We start from the raw sequence: 12500 nt of genomic DNA on the forward strand, positions 1-12500 counted from the left end.
CAAGGATTAATCTCTGTAGGATGGCACCTGGAATTAAGGCCTCGGGCAGATCACTCAGTCAAAGGAAGGTTAAAGCTTACCCAAGGGATGGGTGAGAGAGTTGTCAGAAGGGATATATATATATATATATATATATATATATATATATATATATATATATATATATATATATATATATATATATATATATATATATATATATATATATATATATATAGGGCCTCGATGGCCAAGTCGGTTAGAGCAGCAGCCTCAGACTTCTTAGAGGTCTGGGGCGCGGGTTCAAATCCGCAGCCAACCAGTTAGAGAGGCGGACACTTTGCTATCCGTGTAGACACCCCAGGATTATGTATGTAATCAATGGATAGGTTTGCTTAAAAGCAAGTGGGTGTTACAGACTAATACACACACAAACAAAGCCACTCCAACATCTTCTAAAAACATAACAGACACCTCACACTGTCGACCTAACCGCGCAACGTCTTCTCGCTGCTGGGAGAAATGGTGCAGGTGACTGGTACAATACATGTACATAGGCTACCGGGGTCTAAGCGATGACAGGCAGGGCAGCCGATCGCGACTACAAAGTCTACCCCAAAGCCAAACCAAAGTCCTTCAAAAAGAAGGCATCGTGCTTACCCCATACAAATGGGAAAAAAGCACGTTAAAAGAAGAAGAATATATATATATATATATTTATATATATATATATATATATATATATATATATATATATATATATATATATATATATATATATATATATATATATATATATATATATATATATATATATATATATATATATATATATATATATATATATATATATATATATATATATAAAGTGATGTATGTGCAAATGCACATGGAACTTCATGTGACTTTTGCCTTCTCATGACAAATAATGTCGATACTCAAATAAACTGCCCCAAAGCGCTCCGTTTTTCAGTTCTGCCTGGATTTCGTATACAATTAAGTTCCGAAGTAATTTCGAAATAACTATCTACGCAGAATGTGGTAAAATGCTAAGTTTTATTACCTTGAGGTCTGAAATGATCATTTCAACCACAAAGATATATCCATATAATCTGTTCAACAACTAGGCTCTTTGAGTATCTTGCTCATATTGCACCAAAATATGAATTGTGCCAAGAGGTGGACCTGATTTTGTCTGCTACTTTTGAAACTTATGAATTTAAGACGAACATTGTGATAATTTTGAGAGTTAGGCCGCACTTCTTTACTCAGTGACTTGGCCGTCGAAGCGAATTCGTCTCTGTTGGTTGGAAGAATCCAGAGGTTCGCACCAGGACTATTATTTTCTAGACCATACCCGACTCACAGGCCAATCAGTCATCAGAGACGAGGCTAAATTCTTGCGGCTCTTTGAGATAAAATCTCCAGGTTCAAGAACCGTCTAAAATTTCTCATTTCCGTCTGTTGCTCCGTCACTTGAGGTAGCTTTATGAGCCCTAACCATTCTGTTTAATCTATATCATAAACTTACGTCATCACCTAATTTGATTAGCTTGCTTTTGGCAGGCCTTTGAGGCTGTATAAATATTTATACTGGTTGCTTTCTTTGGTGCGCTATTCTCTATTTTTCACTTGTCACATATGGGCTCTATGGAATATGAAGTAATGATAAAATCCACTTGGAATATTCACAGTTTGTCTTCCCATTTTCCTCAAATGGGAGGATGTCTCCAGAGATAAAACAAAACACTAATCAATGCTAAACTCACATTTTAACTACTGAATCGTGGATAAACACCATACGCAGAAAACACCATATAAATAGTCACTTCACACACCTAATTAGAAGACTCATCAGCAGTGCGTCAAACCGTGGCCATGGTCAAACCCCTTACACACTTTGCTTTCACCTTAATTGAGCCGTTTTTTACCCATTTATCTTCCTCCAAGACCGATCTGTCTTGAAATACGTCTCATTAAATTTTTACCATTTCAGAATATCTACAGTACTTTTCTTATCCTTTACATTCTTCTCTCGCCACATTTACTACGCAGACGGTTAATCTTAACAGCTTCAACAGTTTTCTTTCATTTGCATTCAACATCCACACTTCACTTCCATGACGGAGAGTTGGCTTAACAGTCCTTTTGTGCATTCCAATATACTGAAACAATTTTACCGTGTACTGGATTCCTGATAGCAATTAGAGTAATTAGTATAGTAATTACTATGAGTTCAATTCGCTTGTACTGGGAATATGGCCTGTTCCAAATTCATAATAGTGATAGTAACCTGTTTATTAATTTCCTGATGAGAAGATTTTTCAGCTTACCAAATCCTTTTCGCGGAATTGTTGCTGCTGTATTTGAAACCGACACATGTGCAGAATTTATTTAAGGATTTCCAGCGGCTGGACTGATAAGATTCCCAATTAATGTTCTTTATCACTTTCAACTGTAACTATTAAGTGCTAATTTCTGGTGACAGTTCATGAGTATAAACATCCCAAAGTTCATCGACGTCAAACTTATCAATATCTTCATAGACATGGGTTGTACATGGTACATTTGGAAACGGTCCTATTGGTACTGCAACGACCCACATGACAATCCACAGCTAGGCCAATGAAACATTTATTATTATTATTATATTATTATTATTATTATTATTATTATTATTATTATCATAACAGAGACAAATATCTGAACAAATACATAACCTGCAGTAGCGATACAGCAGATATGAAATATATATCCTGATTTTATTTCATAACCGCAAGTACAAACGAATGCAATATAGGTGCAGGTTTATTTGCTTCTTTGCTAAACTTGGAAAAGAATGCCAACATTGTTATCATAAATCGCGAAAATAACTATCAAGGAGGAAAAATAGCATCTTCCAAGCTTATGAAATCACCCGGTGTCTGTGTTATTCATGAAACCCTAACGATGCTAGATCGATCCTCTTTATACATTCAGTTCATTACTGAAGTTTGAATAACCACGAGCAACATCAGTTGCCTGATAGATACGATTATTCATAATTATTTATATGATTTATATTTTCCTTAGGTAGATAAACAATTTTGTATCTCCTTCATTTCTTTCTCCACACTGTCAGCTTAATCTAAACCAAGTCCTTCCTCATTTTACTCACATCTTAAGAATTATGGCATGGAGGAAAGGAAAAAGTTAAGCATACCTTAGTTTAACTAGACCACTGAGCTGATTAACAGCTCTCCTACGGCCCGGAAGAAATTCGACTTATTTTGCCGTGGTTAAGAACCACCAGTTGGTTACCCAGCAACTGGACACAACTTATTGTGGAACCGAACCACATTATAACGAGAAATGAATTTCTATCACCAGAAATAAATTCCTCTAATTCTTCATTGGCCGGTCGGAGATTCGAACATGGGCCCAACAGACTGCTAGCTGAGAACGATACCCACCTGTCCAATGAGGAACTGTAACAGACCGGGGGCAAACAAGAAGAGAACAGCAGAACAAGGGAAAAGAAAAACAGCATAACATGAAGAGAAAGTGACAGAATGTGACAGTGGAAAAAGAATGAGAAAAAAAGAAACAGAGTAAGGAGGGAAAAGAACATGAGAGAGAGAGAGAGAGAGAGAGAAGCGCACGAAGGATGAGAGAAGGGAGAAAAGAGAAATACAACAGTACTGATTCCGTGACTTAAACAGTCATTGCAAAAACTTTCATGAAGAATCTCTTACAATTAATGAATAACAATACGATTCATTCCCCATTCCTTCAGAGCTGCTGGTAAATAACTGAAGGAAATATGATACTCGGTGATGAAATTACTTATTCGTCTCAGATTGCGCTAAGAGACATCATTTTGCTTCCGCGTCCAGCATTACATACCAACCACTTGGCTGCCCGGACTTGAATAAATAATTTTCCAAGATACACGTTTACAAATTCTTCCATCAAGCTATGAGGATTTATTTTGATGAAATAAAAAAAAGAAATAAAAACGATTGAATAGATACACAGAAAACTGCCCCACTTTGCACAGTTCAGAAACAGAATCAATGTACAGACACGGCCAGATAAAAGCAGTTGAACAAAATTGTTGGCAAAGGTGAAGCAGTGTTCTTTAGGATTTTCAGTGTACATACATACGTATATATATATATATATATATATATATATATATATATATATATACATATACATATATATACAGTATATATATATATATATATATATATATATATATATATATATATATATATATATATAAATTTCTGACTCACGTCAGAGGATCCAGACCCAGGTCTCTCAGGTGGAAAGCAAGGGCGTTACCACTGGGCCATACAAGTCTAAAAAGAAGTTGGAACCTTGCTTTCCCAGAGAGACCTGAGGAAGCCTGGGTTCTGTTCCACACGTGATTGTGTGTTGATGATTTCATATATATATATATATATATATATATATATATATATATAATATATATATATATATATATATATATATATATATATATATATATATTTATATATATATATATATATATGATTAGAGAGTGCGTGGTCTTTTCTAGGAAATGAGATATAATTCACTGGTGTAAGTTTCTTCCTACTTTACGTCATATTATGTAAGAACACGTGAAGGAAATTGTGAGCGAATGGATCATCACACCGGAAACAACGTTTTTCTCAACTCGACGTCACGAATTTCGGCAGTAATGCCCCTCACCTTAAGTCATCTAGATCCAAATAAACGAGCCTATTCTTAGAAAACTATGAAACTTGAGCTCCGAATTGTCTTGCCATGAGTCTTATGCTCCATCTACGAAAGTTCAAGCGTTCTTCGTTTCATAGGAGATGCCATAGTATGGGATTCCCTCAACAGAAGCGTAGGATATCCAAGGAAGCGAGGGATATTCTTGTAAAATGATCACCCATGCTGCGATAAGCTTTGGAGTAATCGATTGGCATATCTTAAATGTTACAGTTTTCTCTAACAGTAAGAAAGTCCTGTACTCTGGTCATGGGCAGTTTAATCAAGCATAAGAACAAATTTACCAGCATGTAATATTTGGAAGATCAGGAAACCATTCTGCAAGCGGCAAAAATAGTTTATATTTCGAACGCTGGAAACACATCCATGACGTCATGAGGTGGTGTCGTTAGCTGCAGGTGAGACTTCTCGGAGTTTCGCTGCCGTCGCTTGATTTTGTAAACGTCACATCAGTTGTATTTTGTCCATCGCTCCGTGCGCGTCGTAGCACTACGATTTTCGAACGACTTTGTGTGTGCGCATCGCCGATTACACTGTTGGCTGACTTTTTAGTAATTTGGTATTCTGTAAGTGGTTGGCTTTGCTTACTGGTGACGTTGTGGATCGTTTATTGTAACATTCAATTTGAAAATATAAACAGTTTTGTTAAACCCAGTTCAAAATCTCCCGCGTTTTTCACAGGATGTTCCACGTTATCAAGAGGTAATTAATCCCAAAGTTTTATGTTCTCATTTACTCGGTAATTTAAATGCTGCCATTTTCACCTATAAGCAGTTAATTTGCATTTGAGTAAAATTTCACAAACCAGTTTGTATAGGAGAGTGTAACCTATTGCTTCTTGGCTTGGGTTTGATAATTTGGCTAAATTGTTGACTGGTCGTTACAATATCAGCCGTTTGTTATTTAATTTAACTTTTTATGTTTTTGTCATATATCATTATTGAGTACTTTATTCGATAACAGACAACTAAGAATGAAACATTCCCATGCATACTGTATGCCAAAATGTTCACCCCACATAAGCCATATAGTCAACTCATGTGTTCTTTTGTGAATGTGCTGGGAGTAATGTATTTTCAAACGCACACCAAGACAGATATACATGTACAATATATATATATATATATATATATATATATATATATATATATATATATATATATATATATATATTTATACATAAAAATGTTCCAGAAAGCATTACAGTTCCGATCAATTGCTAGGATTTTAGGGTGAAACTGCGTTCTCCAATCCTTGCTGCGACCCCCAAGAATAATGATAATTAGGTGGTACATACAGTAGCCTACTTGAAGAAAGAAAATGAATAGGTGTAATCTCTCTCTCTCTCTCTCTCTCTCTCTCTCTCTCTCTCTCTCTCTCTCTCTATATATATATATATATATATATATATATAACTATAATATATATATATATATATATATATATATATATATATATATATATATATATATATATAACTCTTACTATATATATGTTTATGTATGTATGTATGTATATGAGAGAGAGAGAGAAAGGTGGGGTTTGTTGGGAACCTCAAATCCCAATTAGAAACAGTGAATCATTATACTTCAGTTAACCTAACGAAAACTGACGCAATGAATCGCGTCAGTTTAGCCGTTTAATTATTAATGTCAGTTTAATTAGTGAGAGATGTACTGCAAACTGAGTACTGCTGTACAAAATATTCAGTACTGGTTCTCTCTCTCTCTCTCTCTCTCTCTCTCTCTCTCTCTTGTAAGGTGAGTCACAGCTATTATTCCTGCTGGTACATAACTCCAGTTCTTTCACCACGTGATGAGTACAGGCTTTGCCACCCATTCATTTTAATATATCCGTTAAAAAAAAAAAAAAAACCAGGATAACTTCTCTCTCTCTCTCTCTCGTGACCACAGGCGTAGATAATTTTTTTTTTGGTATGGAGATAGGCCTATGGGTGATATAGAGCTAAAGATAATTTGTAGTACTTTCTCTCAGGTTCTTCCATTACGTGTATTTTCCTGGCAAGCCTTCTTTCGGAATGCTCATTTCATTTATTTTGAATAATCCAGCTCTTTATTATATATTATGGCCAATGAATTTCCTTGCTCCGAATGCCGTCAGTCATTGCCGTGCCGTCTTTACTCAGTTTCAATGCACAGTCGTTTCATAGTATTTTTCTTTTTTGTGTTGAGTCAAAGCTTGCAGCTGACCTTGGGAGACTGGTGTTAGCGGCAATGGGTCTCCTTGAGGGAACGGAGAGGGGACTCTTGCCAAACTTTATTTTCAGCTGATTCGGTAATTTTAACTTAATTTTTTTTTATTAGATAATTTCCCAGGTGGACAGAACGTCCGTGGTTGAATTCATTGCTTCAGAGGTTAATATTTGTGACGCCAGTTTCAGTAACCATAAATCAATTGCATCAGATGTTAATCGATGTTTTGTTTGCGAACACAGTCCTTCCTTCATTTTCTTCAATTGCCAATGCACGTGTTGCTTCCACAGTTCACTGGCAAATCTTTAATCGTCTCCAGTGCTTTTTCAGTCTTCTAAAAAAAGCACTGAAGACGTTGAGGAATTTGCCAGTGAATTAATGAAGCCATATATATATATATATATATATATATATATATATATATATATATATATATATATATATATATATATATATATATATAAATTCATTATCAAACAGGGTATATTTCCCAGTAGCTCAGTTTTTCATTTACCAATTTATTCGTGAAGCAAAAAGAGAAGGCTTTAGCCTACATGAAAAAATTCGCAATCGTTGAACTCGTTTTGCTCTATATGGTATGATATGCCTCTCTCTCTCTCTCTCTCTTTCTCTCTCTCTCTCTCTCTCTCTCTCTCTCTCTCTCTCTCTCTCAGTTTTTACTCACAGTTTTCAAGCCAGAGATCAATACTGCTTGTACAGTACGTGGGCTCAATTTATTCAGTGCCGTTCGTAGGTGCCATTTGATGCTCTCAGTTTCATGTAAATTATTTCCACTGAACCTCTTCGCTTGCTTGAGGTACCTGGTATCGCTCAGATGACGTCACATTTGTTTACTTACAGAGAAATTTATTGACAGTAAAATCCATAAAACTAGATGACTTTATTATCAAGGTAAAACATTTTGATCATTTGTCGTTCTGAATACAGGATTACGCAAATATTTAGTGGTCGATTTTTTAAGTCGGCCTAAAGTGAATCAAATAATTACTGAATTCTGAGGCTAAGGATCCAAAATTTTGTTGGTGATGTGGCTTTGGATTACGTTTTGGATCTCGATCCGGAAATATTCTGTTATATAAAAGCCTTCCGGATTAAGCATGGATTAGATGGATAGCCCTTCAGAATGACACTCTTGGTCTAGTTACCAGTGGAATCTTCAGCTCTGCGAAGGCTTGTGTTCTATTTAGGCTCTGTTGTAACAACTTCCGAAAAAGATGATGGTGTAAAGGAGGGCGAGTCGGTAGAGCTGTGGACTGGCACTCGCCAGGCCCGAGTTCGAGTCTCCGGCCGGCTGATGAAGAGTTAGAGGAATTTATTTCTAGTGATAGAAATTCATTTCTCGCTATATGGTTCAGGATTCCACAATAAAGCTGTAGGTTCCGTTGCTAAGTAACCAATTGGTTCTTAGCCACGTAAAATAAGTCTAACCGGGCCAGTCCTAGGAGAGCTGTTAATCAGCTCAGTGGTCTGGTAAAACTAAGGTACACATAGGGCAGGGTTAAACTTGTGGAAGTTATTACACTTGTAATATTAACAGGAGAGCCTAAATAGAACGCAAACCGTCTCAAAGCTGAATAGTTTCCACTAGTGACTACACCACGAGTGGCATTCTAGTAGACTAGCCATCAACCCGTGTTTCATCCAGAAGGCTTTATTGAAAAAGTATTTCCGGACCTCGATCCTAAGCATAATCTTGAGCCATTTTACCAACAAAATCTTGTACCCTTAACTTTGTCTAGATTTTTATTAGTCCCGGAATTCAGTCATTATTTGATTCATTCTTGACAGACACCCCCCTTTTTTTTTAATCAGTATTCAAAACCATAGCAAAAATTTTCCGTATCTAGGTAAATCCACCATCAAATATCCGCTTAATCGTGTATTAAAAAAGACAAACAAACAATCAAAATGTTTTACCTGAATAATAAAGCCTCTACTTTTGTGGATCTTGATGTCAATAAAAATCTCTGTAAATAAACATGCGTGACGTCATCTGAGCAATCCCGGGTACCTCAAGTAAGCAGTGAGGTTCAATGGAAACAATTTGCCGTAAGAATAACGAATATATAATTATGTATTACGTTTTATATAGCATTGCTACTAAGATATATGACAATACCGGCGTGCAATGAATATAACATTTGTTAATCTCTCTCTCTCTCTCTCTCTCTCTCTCTCTCTCTCTCTCTCTCTCTCTTGCACGACTACAAAAACAGAAATTCATCCTAAACGTGATGATTTATTTTTCCCATCCAACCATTCAGAAAGGTATACGAATACCTAGGCGCATAAGTGTTCCTCTCTCTCTCTCTCTCTCTCTCTCTCTCTCTCTCTCTCTCTCTCTCTCTCTCTCTCTCACGCACAAACATTTATTGTCTAAAAATACCTGATTACTTTTCCACTGGCATGCAAAATCAGTAGGTGTGGTCCATTCGTGTCACGGTGTTTTAGGTCACTGCTTGCGACAAGATCTGAACTTTGAATCACTTCTTTTATCAACAAAGTTTAATCACGACTTCTTATAAAGTGATAATGGACACATTGGATGACAATATATGAGTGTGTGTGTATATATATATATATGTATATATATACATACATGCATTTTTATATATATATATAATATATATATATATATATATATATATATATATATATATATATATATATATATATATATATATATATACATATACACACACTTGATATACTGCCCTAAAATGGAAAAACTACAGTATCTGCAAAATTTTCTAAATTGAGATATGCCACATACTGGGCTCGTGAAACACTAATACACAAGTTACTGCAGTTTCAGAATGATTCTTCAATGCTTTCCACGACTATTTAGGGGGGTCTCATTTGCAGTGGTAAGGCAAGGGAGTATGTACCATTTTTCTCAGTTTTGTATTTTTGCAGATACCGCAGTCTTCCATTTTGGAAATATATATATATATATATATATATATATATATATATATATATATATATATATATATATATATATATATATATATATATATATAATATATGTGTCTCTGTGTGTCTGTCTGTCTGTACGTCTGTGTGTGAGAGAGAGAGAGAGAGAGAGAGAAAGAGAGAGAGAGAGAGAAACAAGCAAAGCAAAAATACGAACCAATTTGCATAAAAATTTTGTCAGGATATTTTTCCTCGCGTTTACGATATATTTTTGTGCTGACGTAATCAAGAAACAAATTTTTTTCCCGCTCATGTTTCATCGTTGGAAAAAAAATGCCAGCGAGAACGAGGGTGAAATGGCAGCGCTAATAAAATCATTTTAGTGCCGTAATTTGTGAATTCCGGGTAACAATGGGAGTGCCGGATCCCAGTCTTGAGGTTGCACATGCTCGTTGAAGATGGTTGGGCCGGAATCCACGCGTAAACAAAAGACGGCGCTTTTCCGCATGTTATTATTATTATTATTATTATTATTATTATTATTATTATTATTATTATTATTATTATTATTATTTAATCCAAAATCATACGAAACAAGTCGAAAAAATAGTCATTCGTGTGTCAAGCAACTGTCCGCTATTATTATTATTATTATTATTATTATTATTATTATTATTATTATTATTATTATTATTATTATTATTATTTAATCCAAAATCATACGAAACAAGTCGAAAAAAATAGTCATTAGTGTGTCAAGCAACTGTCCACTATTATTATTATTATTATTATTATTATTATTATTATTATTATTATTATTATTATTATTTCCTCAAAATCATGAAAAATTTAAAAAATGGTCATTAATATGTTAAGCACACATCCAAAGAGTGACCATAACTGGAAAAAAAAAAAGAATTAAATTTTGACGCAATAACCGTCATTTGAAAACTGGAAGTGTGGTATCCTAACAAACATCCGTGTCCGGGTAAAAAAGATCTTGCCCTTTGAAGCGTCTTCCCATCACGCCCATCAATACTGGTTTGACGTCATGCGCCGCCCACGACTGAAAAAGTCAGCCGCCGTCTTAGGCGGAGCAACACGCGTAGGTGAATTGGTAATATGGCGATGAGTTGCGTCGGCGCCGGCACTCGGTATCCAGTTGCAGCCCGGGTTTTTGAAATTCCCTTTTGTTTCATCGTTTTCTGTTTGGTTTGTGCTTCTTTTTGTCTGTTTAGCCTTCTGTTTTGATTAAAATTCCCTTTTGCTTCGCCGTTTCCTATTTGTTTTATTTTTTCTGTTATTATAGCCCTCCCACCCTTTTTTTAAAATGTGTTTTGATTTTACCGTTGGTTGTGGGTCTAGTGCTGGTGTCTGAGGTTTGTGAAATTTTGATTTTATTATGCTAAACTGGGTTGTGTGATGTGAAGGCAATTTGTAGCTCAGTTTTTTCTTAAATCTTATTCTGGTTTTAATCTCATCTTTGCACTTGACTGTGCTTTAATGAGAGATAGCAGTGTTATTATTTTACGCATTTTTAACCTGTCATATCCGTTTTGTGTTGGGTGCTCTTCTGCCAAGTGACAGTCCGATTTTAAAAATTCCTGTCTTCTTTCAGATTTTACCCTTTGTATGATTGGTGATGGTATATCAAGACATACTCCGAGCTGTTTATTTTTCTTTTGTAGATATCTTTTCTGCTCTTTGTCTGAGGAAAAAGTGGGAACTCAGCGTTCCCCCTCACATAGTTGATATACTGACTGTAGGATGCTAAAGTATCGCAGTATCCATGAGCAACTCGGTATTGTAGTATCACGCCCTAATAAATTTTCCTTTTCGTTATATCATCGAGAGACAGACATACAAGCGGGCACTGGATGTATAGTAGCCTAACGCGCTGAGACGTGACTGGGCGCATGAAACAAATTAATCCTTGAATTTTTCCATTATCCTTTACTAACAGTTCAGGTTACACATCTTTCCTACAGGAAAATGTGAATTGGATATGAAATCTATTTGTATCATTCGAGTGCTGAATGTTCATTTTGCTTATTTTTCACATCCACATCAAAATCTCCCTCTTCTATGAATGCTGGTTGTTAATGTTGCAATTGTTATTGTTGTTGTTGTTATTGTTGCTACGCATGATAAACTTTTGTGTTTTATTTACAATATCTTCCAACTTCCTGGTGTCAGTGTGTATTTGTTCTGCGAAATAGCGCGAAAGGCCTTTGTTCCATTTGCAGGATTCCGGAAAGTACTCACCAGAAGTGCCGGATGTGACGTCATTTGCTGGTGTAATGTCCTGACTTTCCAAGGACTCTCTCTCTCTCTATTCTTTACAAAATCTGCACGTGTATGAAGAGGTGTTTATTTTGATACAGATAGAACTGGAATTGAAATATAAACTTTAGGCCAAAGGCCTAGCACTGGGACCTATGAGGTCATTCAGCGTTGAAAATAATGTTGAAACAATTGTTAGAGGTGGGGAGAGGGGAAGTAAGATGGAAGAGAGATACTATGAACGAAAGTATAGTAAAAGAAATGAAAAGGGTTGCAGCTAGGTGCCGAAGGGGCGCTGCAAAGAACTTCAAGTAATGATTA

At 35.6% G+C, this 12500-nt stretch overlaps 1 protein-coding gene across 1 annotated transcript in view; it reads left to right on the plus strand.

Moving 5' to 3' along the window:
• Positions 1 to 5192: 5192 nt before the first annotated feature.
• Positions 5193 to 12500, plus strand: part of LOC136839004 (uncharacterized) — a 146439-nt gene continuing 139131 nt past the window's right edge. Inside the window, exon 1 of the mRNA XM_067104684.1 lies at positions 5193 to 5448. The gene's annotated coding sequence lies outside the window, so the exon portion shown is untranslated. The remainder of the gene's footprint in view (positions 5449 to 12500) is intronic.

The sequence above is a fragment of the Macrobrachium rosenbergii genome, chromosome 1, assembly GCF_040412425.1.
Source record: "Macrobrachium rosenbergii isolate ZJJX-2024 chromosome 1, ASM4041242v1, whole genome shotgun sequence".
NCBI lineage: Eukaryota > Metazoa > Arthropoda > Malacostraca > Decapoda > Palaemonidae > Macrobrachium > Macrobrachium rosenbergii.